Genomic DNA, 16,369 nt, shown 5'->3' on the forward strand with positions numbered 1-16,369 from the left:
TAGGGATTGCAGAATGGCAAAGGTCTATCATTCCTTTTGTATGTATTATTTGGATTACTTTTATATAATAAGGGAAACTTCTGTATATCAACTCTTTGGTTACTCTGTGGTACAGTTTCTATAGGAAAGACAAGAAAAATGCTGGGTTCTTTCTCTTTGCTTGCCTGTTTTCAAAATAATTATTTTGGGGGCCAGCCTGGTGGTGCAGCAGTTAAGTACGCACGCTCCGCTTCGGCAGCCCAGGGTTCGCAAGTTCGCCAAGCCATGCTGTGGCGGTGTCCCATATAAAGTAGAGGAAGATGGGCACAGATGTTACCCCAGGGACAATCTTCCTCAGCAAAAAGGAGGAGGATTGGCATAGGATGTTAGCTCGGGGCTGATCTTCCTCACACACAAAAAAAATTATTTTGTTTTCTATCCTCCAAAAATTTGTTTACCTTGATTTTTTTTTTTAAGTCTGTTTTTATGGAAAATTTCAAACATTTGTAAAAGTAGAAAGACTAGTATAATGAAACTTCCTGTTCCTGTCACCTAACCTACACAATTTGTATTCAGTGTTTTCTGTGCCCCTGGTCACTCTCTTCCTCTACATGGAAGATTATTAACTATTTATTTTATATAGTAGTTTTCAAACTGACCAGTAAAAAGTTGTTTATAGTATTTTTAAATCTCTCTAATTGGTAATTACAGCCATTTTTTAGTTACTTTTTTTTTTAGTTGTGCCTTTTCTCTTTTTCTTAAGCCATCTTGCCAAAAGTATTTTCAAAGAACCTGCTTTTCACTTGTTTTGATCCCTCAAAAAAGTTTGTTTTTTTAGTTCATTAATGTTTTATTTATTTATTTTTGTACTGTCTGTGATTTTATTTTAAGGTTCTTTTGCAAAAGATTTTTGGTATGTTAATCATAGCTGTCTGTTGGTTGCCTTGTTTATCTTAAAGATTTCCACTGCATATCTATCCTTTATGACAGAAACAATAAATATGGGCTTGAGAGTGAAATAAAACTATTTAGGTAGGAATAAAAACTTACTTGGAAAAACAAAACAAAAAACAAGGTTTAGGACTGTCCCAATGATTCTCTCCCTCCCAGGCCTCTTACTGCTGCACTTAGGCCAATTTGATAGACACATCGTTTGCTGGAGGGTCCGAAGTTATGCAAGTTACTCTAGCCATTCCATCAAGGACTATCATAAGGGTGTAAGGCACAGGTATGTCCTTTCATGCAGCACGATACCAGCTTCCAAACCAATTCTAAAGAATTTACCCAATTCATTGACATGTAGTGTTTTTAAACATCTCAATATGGTCCAGGAACAGTGGCCATCCGCCCCAGATTTTCCACTACAGGCATAGTGTCTTTCTATTTTCAGATCATGCTTTTTTCTTTTTTCGAAAAATACAGTTCTTAGAGCTATAGATGTTAACTTGTGTGCTTGGCATACGACAAGTCAGCTCCCCTCTAGACTGCTTTAAATTCTCACAAAAAAGGCCATGAAGATTAAAGAGATTACAGAGTGCTAATGATAACCCCTGTTCACTAAGTAGCAGAGTCTTTCCTTAAGAAATAAAGCACAGGGGCCAGCCCCATGGCTTAGCGGTTAAGTGCGTGCGCTCTTCTACCGGCGGCCTGGGTTTGGATCCCGGGCGGGCACTGATGGCACCGCTTCTCCGGCCATGCTGAGGTGGCGTCCCACATGCAGCAACTAGAAGGATGTGCAACTATGACATACATCTACTGGGGCTTTGGGGAGAAAAAGGAGGAGGATTGGCAATAGATGTTAGCTCAGAGCCGGTCTTCCTCAGCAAAAAGAGGAGGATTGGCATGGATGTTAGCTCAGGGCTGATCTTCCTCACACACACACAAAAAATAAAAGAAAGAAAGCACCCATGGGGAGACCAGCTTACAGTAGATTATCTGTTGAATAAATAAAGATTTGCCATTTCCTTGCAGCTGGTAGGAGCTTCTGGTGGAACCAGCCTCTAATTTTTTTTCTTGGCAGTCCCTATCATCCACCCCTGAAGTAAAACTGCTGAGATCATAGGTAGAATCTTGGTGCTTCTGGTGACTTTCTGGACAGCCAACTAGTTACTATAAACCAACGTGTCTAAAACAAGCTGATCAGTGAAATAGACAGAGAGCTGAGTAAATAGTCACAGAAGGAAGTGGTGGGGGGTCTGCCTCAACCTGTAAAAACACTACTCTCCACTCCACTCTAGGGCTTAGGAACTTGGTGACAAACTCCAACAGCACAACTGTCTTTTAGAGTGTATATATTCACAGATCCCTACCCTCACTGAATCTATTGCCCTAGACCCATACATTTTTGGGGTAGTCATAACTTCTTCCATGATGTCCCCTAAAAGCATGGGTGTCTCAGATATGGTCAATCCCAAGGAAGCCAGAATATTCCCTTGCACGATGTGTTACTTTGCTAGAGCTGCCGTAACGAAGTACCACAAACTGGGTGGCTGAAACAAATGAAGTTATTTCCTCAAAGTTCCGGAAGCTAGATGTCTGAGAACAAGGTGTCGGCAGGTTTGGTTTCTTCTCTTGTAGGTGGCTGCCTTCTAACTGTGTCCTCACATAGTCTTCTCTGTATGTGTGTGTCCTAATCTCTTATAATGACGCCAGTCATAATGGGCTTGGGCCCACCCATCTGACCTCATTTTACCTTCATTACCTCTGTAAAGGCCCCGTCTCCAAATTCTGTCACATTCTGAGGTACTGGAGGTTAGGATTTCAACATATGAATTTGAGGGTGACACAATTCAACCCATAAAACTTATTTTTCCCTTTAGGAACTCATGACTGCTAAGAGAATCTTCAGGAACTTAGGAGCCAGACTCAAAAAAGCTGTCTGTTTCTTAATCTGAGTGACGAGTCTGTGCTATTTGTCTAGGATAAAATGAGAGAATTGAGACTCCAGAGGTTTGAAAAGCAAAATTCTTAAATTGTTAAAAACGTAATTCTCATACACAAGGTAGCATGAGTTAAAGTTTTATTTAACTCATTAATGAAGGAGCTGGGAAAATGACAGAGCTGGATGGAAAAGAATTAGAAGTAGGTTTCATATAATTAGGGGGGAAAGGAGTTCTGAAATGAGAGTTCTAATTTAGATATAAAACCAGTTAATCTTTTGCAGGCAATTAAACCATAACATTTGAGGTTTTCCATAGGATATATATATATATTTTTTAATTTTATTTATTTATTTTTCCCCCAAAGCCCCGGTAGATAGTTGTATGTCATAGTTGCACATCCTTCTAGTTGCTGTATGTGGGACACAGCCTCAGCATGGCCAGAGAAGCGGTGCGTTGGTGCGCGCCCGGGATCCGAACTCGGGCCACCAGCAGCGGAGCGCGCGCACTTAACCGCTAAGCCACGGGGCCGGCCCAGGATATATTTTTTTAAATCACACTCTTAGCAGTTTTCTACAAGCTAACGTCCAACATTATAGGATTGGGTCACATAATCATTTTGTATTATTTCAGGGTTTTAGATACTTTTCTTGCATAAATAAAACCACCACTTAGAATCAAATACATATTGTCCTTCATCCTGAGTCTCCTCAAACAACTTTGCCAGCCCTGGAATTTAACATAAATAGTTCTGAAGATTGACTTCTGGCATGACAGCATGAGGAGCTCCACTGACCTGCTCCCCAGTAAAACTGATGAAAACCAAAAAAAAGCAACAATTTAAGGGCTCTGGAAATAGTCCTGAGGGAAACAGCAAACAAAGGAAAATTTATTCAGGAACATCTGCAGAAATTTGGTAAGAAAAGTGAAAATCTGTGGCCTTTGAACCAAGATGTCTCCCTCTCTTCCAGCTCCCAGCTCCCAGGCAGACTGCTGCAGCCAAGAATCTCCCCCAGCACCCAGAGAACTTTCTTCCTGGGAGGAACAGAATAGCAGCTTTTCTCATCCTGCCCGCAGCCACTTGTTGCTGAGACGAAGTCCCAAGTGTGGTCCTGAGGAAAACAGAAGATCCTCGTCTATAGGTCATTGGCTAGAGCTATGTTATGTGGCCATCTAGCTGCAGGGGAGGCCAAGCACATATTTAGCTTTTCCAGCCTCTATATTAGGCATATAAAACAGAAAGGAAGATTGGAAATGGTTACAGAGTTGGTGAGCGAAAAGTGACTGCCACAAGGAGTTGCAGTCTGATTGAAAAGGGAGACTAGAGTGTTAGTCTTGAAGCTTCTGAGGACTGAAACCATCTACCCCTACACTCAGTCTGGACACAGAACCACTCCTTACTGTCTACGTTAGCACAACTTTGTGCTATCTCTTTGTCTTCATTAGCAAGACTTTGCTGCCGTTCTGTCTTCGTTAGTATGACTTTTATTTTTCCAGGAGTCTCCTGTGTAGGTAAATGGTTTGATTTTTCATATAGGATCTTCCAGAAAGACTCATCAGATTTTCAGTGGAAAGCGTCAATAGTTTGTGCCCTAAGATTCTTTGAGTTCCTCCCCCTCAAAATCCTCTCCTTGCTATTTCCACCAATCCTGGACTGTGGTTCATGACCTTTACCCAATCCTAATCAAGATTCCGCCTCCCCCTCTTTGAAAGACCTGCCTTAAACTTCCACTTCTTAATAAATTCTGACCTTACTCCCCCGATCTGAGACCATTTAAGACACTGCCGGGCCAGCCCTGTGGCGTAGTGGTTAAGTGCGCGCGCTCCGCTGCTGGCGGCCTGGGTTCGGATCCCGGGCGTGCACTGACACACCGCTTGTCCGGCCATGCTGAGGCGGCGTTCCACGTACAGCAACTAGAAGGATGTGCAACTATGACATACAGCTATCTACTGGGGCTGCAGAGAGAAAAAGGGAGAAAAAGGAGGAGGATTGGCGATAGATGTTAGCTCAGGGCTGGTCTTCCTCAGCAAAAAGAGGATTGGCACCGACACACCGCTTGTCCGGCTATGCTGAGGTAGTGTTCCACATACAGCAACTAGAAGGATGTGCAACTACGACATACAACTATCTACTGGGGCTTTGGAGAGAAAAAGGGAAAAAAAGGAGGAGGATTGGCAACAGATGTTAGCTCAAGGCCGGTCTTCCTCAGCAAAAAGAGGAGGATTGGCATGGATGTTAGCTCAGGGCTGATCTTCCTCACACACACACAAAAAAACAAAACACTGCCAAAGCTTTTTCAAAGCTTACTGAGGTAAGCAATAAACTAGCTTTGCTTTATCAGCAGGTATGTTGGTGATATTTGGAGAGCCAGCTTTTGACACTGCTTTTGCGTAGAAAACTTGTTTTTACTTAGATCGTATGTTTATTTAAGGAGTCTGGTAGAGACGAGGCCCTAACTGTGCATGCACCCCCAACAGTTCATCCCTCAGTAACTCTACTGCCCTCCAATTATTCCCCTCCAAGAAGCCTGTGTCTGGTTTCCTCAGGATATCAGGAGAATCCTGGTTTACCAAGATGAGGAATCCTGTATATCAAAGTGTGTCTGAGTTCAGTTGAGTTCCACACATGTTTGCTTGTGCTTGTTGTGTGTTAGATTCTGTGCTGGGCACAGAGAGAAATAAAGCACATCCTCTGCTTTAGAGCTCAGAGTCTAATCAGAGTGACAGACACATATACAAATAATTATAATAAAATGAGTTAAACGTCAGGATGGATTAGGATGAAATGTTATGGCCGCACATAGGAGAAGGATCTAATTCAGTGTGAGCTGTAGGAAAGGCTTCTGGAGGAGGGGAAACTTGAGCTGGGTATCATAGAATGGGCAGGAGGAGGCCAGAGGAATGAGAGGAAGGGCATGCAGACAATGGGAAAAGCATGAGCAAAGATGCCAAGGTAAAAGCATGGTGTGAAACAGAAGGCTAACGTTTAAGTATTGTCAGTTTAAGGAGCATAAGATGTGAAGCTAGGAAGGACATGAGATGAAGCTAGGAACATGAGTGGAGCCGCATCAGGACAGGCATTCTATGCCAGTTTAAGGAGTCTTGACTTTGTCTTGTACACACTGGAGAGCCATGAAAGAGCTGTAGACTTGTGCTGTCTAATATGGTAGCCCCTGGCCACACGTGGCTTATTGGACACTTGAAATGTGGCAAGTCCAAATTGAGATGTGCTGTAAGTGTAAAATGAACCCTGGATTTTGAAGACTTGGTACAAAAGAAAGAATGTTAAATATCTCATTAATAACTTTTCATATTGATTACGTGCTGAAATAATACTTTGGTATATTGGGTTAAATAAGATATTATTAAAATTAATTCCATCTGTTTTTTAAAATGTGCCTGCTAGAAAACTGTAAATTACATATGAGGCTCAAATGTGTGGCTTGCATTATGTTTCTACTGGGAAGTGTCGCTTTAAGCCATTGGAGGAAGACAGAAGAGATGAAGACAGAAGAAGGTCAAGAGCCTGATTTCTGAAGCCAGACTGGCTGGGTTCAAATCTTAGCTCCACACTTAAGAGCTGTGCGATCCTGGGCAAATTGCTTAGTTTCTTGGTGTATTAGTTAGCTAGGAGTGCCATAAGAAAATACCACAGACTGGGCTTTGTAAACAACAGAAATTAAGTTTCTTACAGTTCTGGAGGCTGGAAGTCCAAGATCAGGTTGTCAGCAAGTTTCGTTTCTCCTGAGGCCCCTCCCCTTGGCTTGCAGACAGCCAGCCTCTTGCTGTGTCCTCACGCCCTTTGCTCTGTGTGTGTGCATCCTTGGGGTCTCTTCCTCTTATAAGGACACCAATCCTATTGGATTCTGGCCCCACCCTTATGACCTCACTTAACCTTAATCACCTCTTTAAAGGCCCTATCTCCAAATACAGTCACACTGAGGGTTAGGGCTTCAACATATGAATTTTGGGGGACACAATTCAGTCCATAGCACTTGGCGATTTGGTTGCCTCTCTATAAAATGGGGATGATGATAATACCTTTCTCATAGAGGTATGAGAAATAAATTACTTACTATATATAAAGTTACTTAGAATAGTGCCTGTGCATAATAAATGTTATCCAAAAGTTATCTATTATTTAACCGTCCAGTCCCCAAATTGTGTGCTTGACCTTCATCTCCCATGAAGAAATGAGCCAGAAGTTCTAACTTTTCCTCCAGTGAATAGACATTTCCCCTTTCCCTTAGATCCCAGGGATGCAGCACAGACACAAGGATGAAGCTAGAAATCCAGTAGGGAGGAAGATTTCTTTCTTCCTTTGTCTCTGCCTCAAGAGCTAATTATCTTAGCTAGGTGTTTGGAAAAAGTCAAAGATGTCTTAAACTAGTGGGATAGGTCCTAATATTATACCATCATCTTAGAGCGGTGTCAGTCAGGTAAACAATAGTTTGGCTAGAAAATGATGGAAATTAGCATAAAGCTGGAGTAATCTTCCTGGTTTGCTGTATTCCTACTCTGACACGAGACAATCCACAAAAGGTCCGGGGAGTAATCTGGTGTTAATGATCTCAGTGGACTTAAAAGGGTCAGGTGGACAAGGAAAAACCTGCCCATCCATCTCAGACCCAAAGCCTGAGATCTAAAATGCCTTCACGCAGGGCCAGCCCGGTGGCACAGCAGTTAAGTGCGCGTGCTCCGCTTCGGCAGCCTGGGGTTCGCAGGTTTGGATCCTGGGCACGCACCAATGCACTGCTTGTCAAGCCATGCTGTGGCAGCGTCCCATATAAAGTAGAGGAAGATGGGCACGGATGTTAGCCCAGCGCCAATCTTCCCCAGCAAAAAAAAAAAAAGAGGACTGGCATCGGATGTTAGCGCAGGGCTGATCTTCCTCACCAAGAAAATAAAAAGTAAAATAAAATGCCTTCACGCTCAAGTGTTGCTTATCCTAAAGTCACCCTCTGCTAGGGGCTGGATATGCCCTCCAACTAAGCCAGGAATTTAAATTAAATACGATACTGTCAACATGGTGGAGGCTCTGCAGACAGCTGTTCCTTATCCCTCTACCAGTGTCTTCATTCTCAGCCTATTTTTTCCATTTGGAGCAGTTTTTCTCAACCCTTTGTTATTCTCCTTTGATAAATGTACAAATCTCATGCCCGCCTTTAGGATGATTAGAAGGTTTATAATAAACACCGTGGCCCAAAACAAATAAAGCAATGGCAATTTTTGAGAACAAATGTATTTTGGTCTTGAAGAAATCCGTGTTTTTTTGTTTTTTGTTTTTAATTTTATTTCTTTCTTTATTTTTTCCCCCAAAGCCCCAGTAGATAGTTGTATGTCATAGCTGCACGTCCTTCTAGTTGCTGTATGTGGGACGCGGCCTCAGCATGGCCGGAGAAGCGGTGCGTTGGTGCGCGCCGGGGTCCCAACCCGGGCGCCAGCAGCGGAGTGTGTGCATCTAACCGCTAAGCCACGGGGCCAGCCCAAAATCTGTGTTTTTTAACCTTACTAAGGTGGCGTCAGTGTGAACACTGAGTAGCAATTTTGGCTTTACCATAATAAGCCTTGCATCTTTCACAGTGTGGAAGGCACAGCATTTTCTTTTCTTTTTTTTTGTGAGGAAGATCAGCCCTGAGCTAACATCCATGCTAATCCTCCTCTTTTTGCTGAGGAAGATGGGCTCTGAGCTAACACCTATTGCCAATCCTCCTCCTTTTTTTCACCCGATTTCTCCCCCCAAAGCCCCAGTAGATAGTTATATGTCATAGTTGCACTCCTTCTAGTTGCTGTATGTGGGACGCGGCCTCAGCATCGCCAGAGAAGCGATGTGTCAGTGCGCACCCGGGATCCGAACCCGGGCCGCCAGTAGCAGAGCTCGAGCACTTAACCGCTAAGCCACGGAGCCCGCCCCAGGCACAGCATTTTCAAAGCCGCGGTTGCCATTGTGTGTGGTTTACAAAGCCAGAGGTGCAGAGGAATCAGTTTAGCAAATGTACATTGATGGAAATGATACAATGGCCTACAAAATCAGTTCTCTTCTTTGTGATAAACAGGCAACTACTTTGTTCCTAAATTCTCCAACATGCTTTTCTAAATGTTTTCTTATGCAACTGACTCAAAATTGTGTCACTTAAACCTTTCTTCAGGCTTTTTCTGGCAAAGACTAAATATCAGGAAGGAAGAATTTTCCCCGGAGTTTCACAAAGGAAATTTGGGTTTACCCCCGAAAGTTAGGCTGAATTTATCCTGCAGCTGGAATAGATGAGCTTGGCATTTGTTTTTCTTGGAAACCGATCTCAAAATCCTTGTCCTTTAGAGCATCATCAAGATGAGAAAAATGAAACATTTTAATATCAGCTTGAAGAATCTAGAAATGGATTTTTGTTATAAATACTTAGAGGAACCAACAAGGTTGGAATTTGAGCCTTTATATTTCAGATTCAATGTCTTCAGGGCTTCAATTCTTTATTCCAAACAAAATAAGCTCAATTGCAAGTTAGCTTTTTTTGAAAAGTTTGAAAAAGTTAGCCTCGCCTCAAAGCAGGATAATAGTTTCTAAATTTAGCCAAGTGAATATTTTTCTGGCCACCCACAAACTTCAGCATGAAACTGAAGAAATTTGTACAAATTTGGCATCGGTGTTCAGATATTCACAAAAATAGGCAAATCCAGTTGTTTTCTACCCACCCACTAATTGCCTTGATGGCCCGCAGTCCCCAGCAACCTACCAGGGACTCTCAAACTCACTGCAGCCACAGCCAGTCTCTGTCCCTTTTTCTTCTGTGTTCAGTTATCTCGTCCTACCTCCCCCAGAGATTTCACTCTATCCACGACCCATTATCTACATCCATTGTCCATTCTCTGCTTCTTTCCCCTCATCTGCTCTACCGGATTTTCCTATCAGCCTTTTTGTGTGTGTGTGGGAGATCAGCCCTGAGCTAACATCCATGCCAATCCTCCTCTTTTTTGCTGAGGAAGATTGGCCCTGAGCTAACATCTGTGTCCATCTTCCTCTACTTTACATGGGACACCTGCCACAGCATGGCATGACACGTGGTGCGTCCGTGCGCACCTGGGATCCGACCTGCCAACCCCTGGCCGCTGAAGCAGAGTGCACGCACTTAACCGTTTGCACCACCCAGCCGCCATCCTATCAGCCTTTTCAACATGCTCAAGTCTCTCCAATCTTAGAACAAGGAAAGAAAACCCTCAGTGCTCCTTTGCCTACCCTTCTATTTCTCATCTTCCCCTTCACAGCCAAACTTCCTAAGAGAATTGTCTGTACTTCTTCATCTTCTTACACTCATCAAAGTCCCCTCTTTTTTGCCACGTAATAAGAACTCAAAACTAGACCTTGCTTTAAAATAAAAACCTGCACTCTCCTTAAAACAGAGACACTTTGCGTTTGGAGTAGGAATTGTAGCACAGATGGTACCAAACACACAATACAAATAACACCCTTTGGCTAACGAATGTGTGCTGAGCACCACGTTGGTTCTACAGCTTGTTCTGGATGCTTTCTCATTCCATATTCTCCACATGCCTATCAGCCTAGAATGTCACACTTGAATCTCTGTATTTTATATTAGGAAAATGAGGTTTTTTTTTTTTTTTTTTTTGTGAGGAAGATCAGCCCTGAGCTAACATCCATGCTAATCCTCCTCTTTTTGCTGAGGAAGACCGGCTCTGAGCTAACATCTATTGCCAATCCTCCTTTTTTTTTTTTTTCCCCCAAAGCCCCAGTAGATAGCTATATGTCATAGTTGCACATCCTTCTAGTTGCTGTATGTGGGACGCGGCCTCAGCATGGCCGGAGAAGCGGTGCGTCGGTGCGCGCCCGAGATCCGAACCCGGGCCGCCAGTAGCGGAGAGCGCACACTTAACTGCTAAGCCACGGGGCCGGCCCGGAAAATGAGTTTTTTTGAATACTATTTAGCTATAAAAAAAGATGCAGTTTTGCCATTTGTGACAACATGGATGGACCTTGAGGGTATTATGCTAAGCGAAATAAGTCACATGGAGAAAGTCAAATACTGTATGATCTCACTCATAAGTAGAAGATAGAAACAACAGCAACAAACACACACATAGATACAGAGATTAGATCTGTGGTTACCAGAGGGGAAGTGGGGAGGGAGGAGGGCAAAAGGGGTGATAGGGCATGTGTGTATGGTGATAGATGGTAATTAGCCTCTGGGTGGTGAACATGAAGGTCTGCACGGAAATCGAAATGATGTACACCTGAAACATATAATATTATAAATCAGTTACCTCAATAAAAAAAATAAATTACATTAAATAAAACCAAAATGTTTTCTGTTTTTCCCCATTGTGAGATTCTGATATGTTCCTTTCCCACTCCCTGGTTGAGAATTGCTGATCTAGAGAGAGTAAACATTTAAGGAAATAATAATTCCTTTTTTCTTCTAAGCAGACTGTGGACCCAGACTTTCTGCATCAGTAACAGTGACATCCCCAGGAAGTATAGACGATTAGAGTGCAAACACAGCCTTGCAATTAGGGCCTCTGAATGCCAGGTGACCTTTTCTCTCACAGTGGAAATATCATTGTCATGTTTCTCTTATAATTTGTGACTAAGAATGAATGTCATCACCCATAATCTCTTGCTCTTCTGATTACCGGCCACTGTATAAATAACACAGCTACATGTGATTGAATTTCCCAAGGTTGCAGACCCTTAGTTAAGGACTAACAGAGTAAAACATCCTTGGTGAGACCAAGGTGAATTTGAAGATAACTCCTGGCTCTAAACTTGGGAAATTATTGGCCATTCATTCACTCAGCACACAGTAAAGTACTTACTATGTGAGTCCTGTGGTTGCAAAGTCAAGTAAGACCAGGCTCCTGTGCCCTGGTTAGAGGGAGAGAGATAACCAAGCAGACATTTATTAAGCATTGTAAGCGAGGGGTTTATAAAACACCAGAGGAGTGTAATGGAAGGGGAAGGAGCCAGAGAGAAGTCTGGGCAGGGTCTTGAATGATGTAATAGTCAGGAGAGTCTAGGTGATGCTGTGATAACAGATAAACCCTAAAAATTCACAGCTTCCAATAATGAATAAATAAGTTCATTTCTATGGGCCAGGCAACCACTCCATCTTGTAGTTGTGTCATCTAAAACACATAGCTCCAAGTCCTCAGCAGGGAAAGAACAGTGATTCTTTTTTATTTACTTTTTATTATTTTACTGAGGTCATATTGATTTACAACATTGTGTAATTTCAGGTGTACATTATTATATGTCAGTTTCTGTATGGACTGCATCGTGCTCACCACCAATAGTCTAGTTTTTATCCATCACCATATATATGTGCCCCTTTACACCTTTCGCCCACCCCCCCATCCCCTTCCCCTCTGATAACCACTAATCTCTTCTCTTTATCCATGTGTTTGTTTATCTTCCATGTATGAGTGAAATCATATGGTGTGTGTCTTTCTCTGTCTGGCTTATTTTGCTTAACATAATACCCTCAAGGTCCATCCATGTTGTTGCAAATGGGAAAATTTTGTCTTTTTTTATGGCTGAGTAGTATTCCATTGTATCTATATATACCACGTCTTTATCCATTCATCAGTTGATGGGCACTGGGTTGCTTCCACATCTTGGCAATTGTGAGTAATGCTGCAATGAACATAGGGGTGCATAGATCTCTTTGTATTGTTGCTTTCATGTTCTTTAGATTAAATACCCAGTAGTGGGCTAGCTGGATTGTAGAGTATTTCTATTTTTAATTTTTTGAGAAATCTCCCTACTGTTTTCCATAGTGACTGCACCAGTTTGCATTCCCACCAGCAGTATATGAGGAAAGAGCAATGATTCTTAAATGCCCCAGTTCTTAAATGCCTTGTCTGAGAAGTGAAACATGGCACATACTTATATAATATTACGCAATATTATTGCATGGGACATACTTATACCGAAAGAGAATTTGTTGTTTATCTGAAATTCAGGTTTAACTGGGCATCCTGCATTTTTATTTGCTAAATCTGGCAATAGTTAAGGAAAGATTTGCTGACATTTTGTGAACAGTTGCCACCCCCGGCAGCAGAGATGGATGGGTCCTGAGCGTTGGCCTGACATTTTGAGCTGCACAGCCACCACAGGCCCTAATAGCTCTTGCTGGCATGTAGGTTCTGCTGGGGAGGACAGGCAGAGCAGAGCCCAGGCAGTAGCCAGAAGACCACAGCTGTTGGAGGAAATGCAGGGCTGCCTGTGTGGGCAGGAGAGCTGTCTCTGTGCTGACAGTCCCTCAGGAGCCCTTCCAGAGGCCAGAGCCTCCCACACACCTGGCCTGGAAGCTCACATGGGCTTCTAGGGTTAGAGCTGGTCCCATGTGGTCAGTTGCAGAAGAAGAGAGGAGTCCTTCCGGGCACTGTGTCTGTCCAAATGTCCTAGGGGCCACCCAACCCAAAGCAGGGCACAGGGCAAGGTGTATTACTGTTCTGGGACTGCTCCCTCCGCACAAACTACCATCAGTGGCACAGGGGTCCATCTCTGAAACTCCAGCATCCCGGCTCAGCCCTCAGGGCAGCAGAACACGGGCGTGTTTCAGAGCACACTCGGGCAGGCCTGCCTCTATATTTGCAGAGCCTGGGGCAAGAGTAAACCCACCTCATATCGACAAATATACCTTCCTAAATACAAAATTGAAAAATATGTGAAAAGCTCTGACTTTTATGTGGCTGAAAGTTGGCAGGCTATTAAAGATGACTGAATTTAATTATTCACATGTCTGGGTGTTATGTTGAGAAGGCAGTGGTGTTTGGATGAGTAATAAAATAAAGACATACATAATTTATAAGATTTATATATATATTCCATAAAATTTGGGTTTTTAAAAATTCATTTCAGCCAAATTATGTTGACATATTAAAGATTTTCACATAATTTGTATTCTTTTGGCAGTAATCATCCAAAGCATAGGTTGGCAAACTTTTTCTGTGAAGGACCAGATAGTAAAAATTTTAGGTTTTGCGGGCCATATGGTTTCTGTGAAAACTATTCAGTTCTGCCACTGTAACATGAAGGCTGCCACTGACAACATGTAAATGATGAGCAGCATAGCTGTGTTCCAATAAAACTTTACTTACAAAACAAAAACAGGTGGTGGGCCAGATTTTATCCTGCAGGATTAAAAATAAAATGTAATTGTGTTCACAGGGTACAAAATTTGAATATATTTTATCAAAAACAGTAAATCAAAATCAAAATGAAAAATTTAAATTATTTTAATTCATTTTCAATAAATAATCTCCTAAAATATTCAAAATCCTGTGTTAAGAATAAAATACAAATTACAATTAGTTGGGCTGGCCCTGTGGCTTGGTGGTTAAGTGCGCGCGCTGCGATGCTGGCGGCCCGGGTTCGGATCCCGGGTGCGCATCGAGGCACCACTTCTCTGTCCATCCTGAGGCCGAGTCCCACATACAGCAACTAGAAGGGTGTGCAGCTATGACATGCAACTATCTACTGGGGCTTTGGGGGCAAAAAATAAAGTAAATAAGATCTTTAAAAAAAAAAAAAATTACAATTAGTTAATATCAACATTTTAAGTCAAAAGCATTTAAATAAAGCTGACTTTTTAGTTTTGTAAAGATGATTAAATCTTATTAAATATTTTTATGAAAATAAAACTATTCACAATTGTAGCCTTTAATATTCATTTAGTTGCCAACATCAAGAACTGATATCGTGCTTCATATGCGTTAGAAGTCTACCTATATATTGATAAATTTAAAAGTCATATGAATCGTTAATGTTGCAAAATTTCCTCAGCTGTCATGAGCAAATGTTGCAAAAATTGTGCAAATGTGTGAGTACCTCTAGAGTCATGAATTAGACAGAACGTGAAGAAAAACAGAAAACGGACACTAAGCATGACTGGGAAATGGCACTTCATGCGAGAATGTGTTACACTGGTACTATCAAACAGAAGAGGTTTAACAAGTTAACCTGTCTTCTCTCTTTTTTATATACTTTCAGTTCTCAATCCTCCTTACACTTTGAAGCATCTGCTTCTGATGTCGGCAGTGATACAATGAGAAACTTTCTGGGCATTTGGAAGCTGCCACCTCTTGTTTCAAGAATGTGGAGCAAGAGAGGTGGAGAAACAGTTCCTGAGTCTGGAAGGGGATGATCATGGCGGTGGATATTTAGAGTCACAGGGTGCTTATGCCAGTGCTAAGACTAGAATCCAGAGTGATGGGATTTTTAACAAATGAATTTTTATGTTTATGCCAAATCTTTCTTTTCTTCTTTAAAATTTTTCTGTATTAAAATGTTCCGCTTTCCCAGGCGGCCACTGAAGATGGCAGAGGGCAGGGCCTGGTGCTGGATGGCCCAGGCCATCTCCCCAGGCACCTGGCGGCCATCGTGGCCAAACAGGTACCACTGGGCCAGGAGGTGGTGGTCGTGCTCTGTGAGGGCATCAACATTTCTGGCAATTTCTACAGAAGCAAATTAAAGTACCTAGCCTTCCTCTGTAAGCAGATGGTCGCCAGCCCACCCTGCAGCCACTATCCCTTCCAAGTCTCCAGCCACATCTTTTGGGCGGTACCCGGCAGGCTGGCCACAAGACCAAAGGAGGCCAGGCCACCCTGAGTGCTTCAAGGCGTTTGATGGGCCCACCGCCCTATGACACCCTCTGACAAGGAAAAGCAGAGGGTGGTTCCTGTTGCCCTCAAGGCTGTGCATCTGAAACTTACAAGGAAGATTGCCTAAACCAGGAGCCTGGCTCATAAGGTTGGCTGGAAGAACCAGGCAGGGACAGCCACCCTGGAGGAGAAGAGGAAGAAGGCCAAGATCCATTACGAGCAGGAAGAACAGCTCACAAGGCTGCGGAAACAGGCCAAAAAAGAAAGTGCAGAAGAAAATTGACAAATACTACACAGAGGTCCTCAAGGACCTCGGACTCCTGGTCTGAGCCCAATAAAGACTGTTTACTCCTCAAAAAAAAAAAAAAAGCTTCATATTTCACCTGTATGACTTTTACAATCAGATGATGAACCAGAAAGTGCTATTTTATGTATTAATAAATTTATTTTTTAAGAATGTGCTTGTAATATGCAGGGACCTCTGAAAAGCAGGGTTGATGGTGGGGGCTCCTCTTGCTACAATTAAAGAGCATCCCAGCCTGGAGACGTTCCTGGAGAAGCTTGATAGCATGAGGGCTTAGGGCTGGCACAAGCAGGATTTTCCTTTTAGCTTCCTTTTAATTTCTGACTCTCTTCTCTGAGTGTCTATGGCAAATCAGACACCTCCATCCCTTAGCAAACGTCATGTGCAGTTTTTTTCAGAGAAAAGCACTTTTCTGTGTATCTTGTGTTCCCTTTTGGTTCCCCAGTTTTACCTGTTGAAAACTTACCCATCTTTTAGGGTCTAGCTTGAAGGCCAGCTCCTTGAAGATAGCTTTCCTGACCTTGGCAGCTGGAAGGATCTCTCCCTTTTCTGAGGCCCCATAGGCCTTTATTTAAGCCAAGCAGAAATGCTT

The 16,369-nt window shown here is 42.7% G+C and overlaps 1 pseudogene; it reads left to right on the forward strand.

Moving 5' to 3' along the window:
* Positions 1-15,159: 15,159 nt before the first annotated feature.
* Positions 15,160-15,891, forward strand: LOC101391987 (large ribosomal subunit protein uL13 pseudogene; annotated as a pseudogene).
* The last annotated feature ends 478 nt before the right edge of the window (positions 15,892-16,369 follow it).

Source organism: Ceratotherium simum, chromosome 29, assembly GCF_057802395.1.
Source record: "Ceratotherium simum simum isolate JZ-2026a chromosome 29, ASM5780239v1, whole genome shotgun sequence".
Lineage (NCBI taxonomy): Eukaryota > Metazoa > Chordata > Mammalia > Perissodactyla > Rhinocerotidae > Ceratotherium > Ceratotherium simum.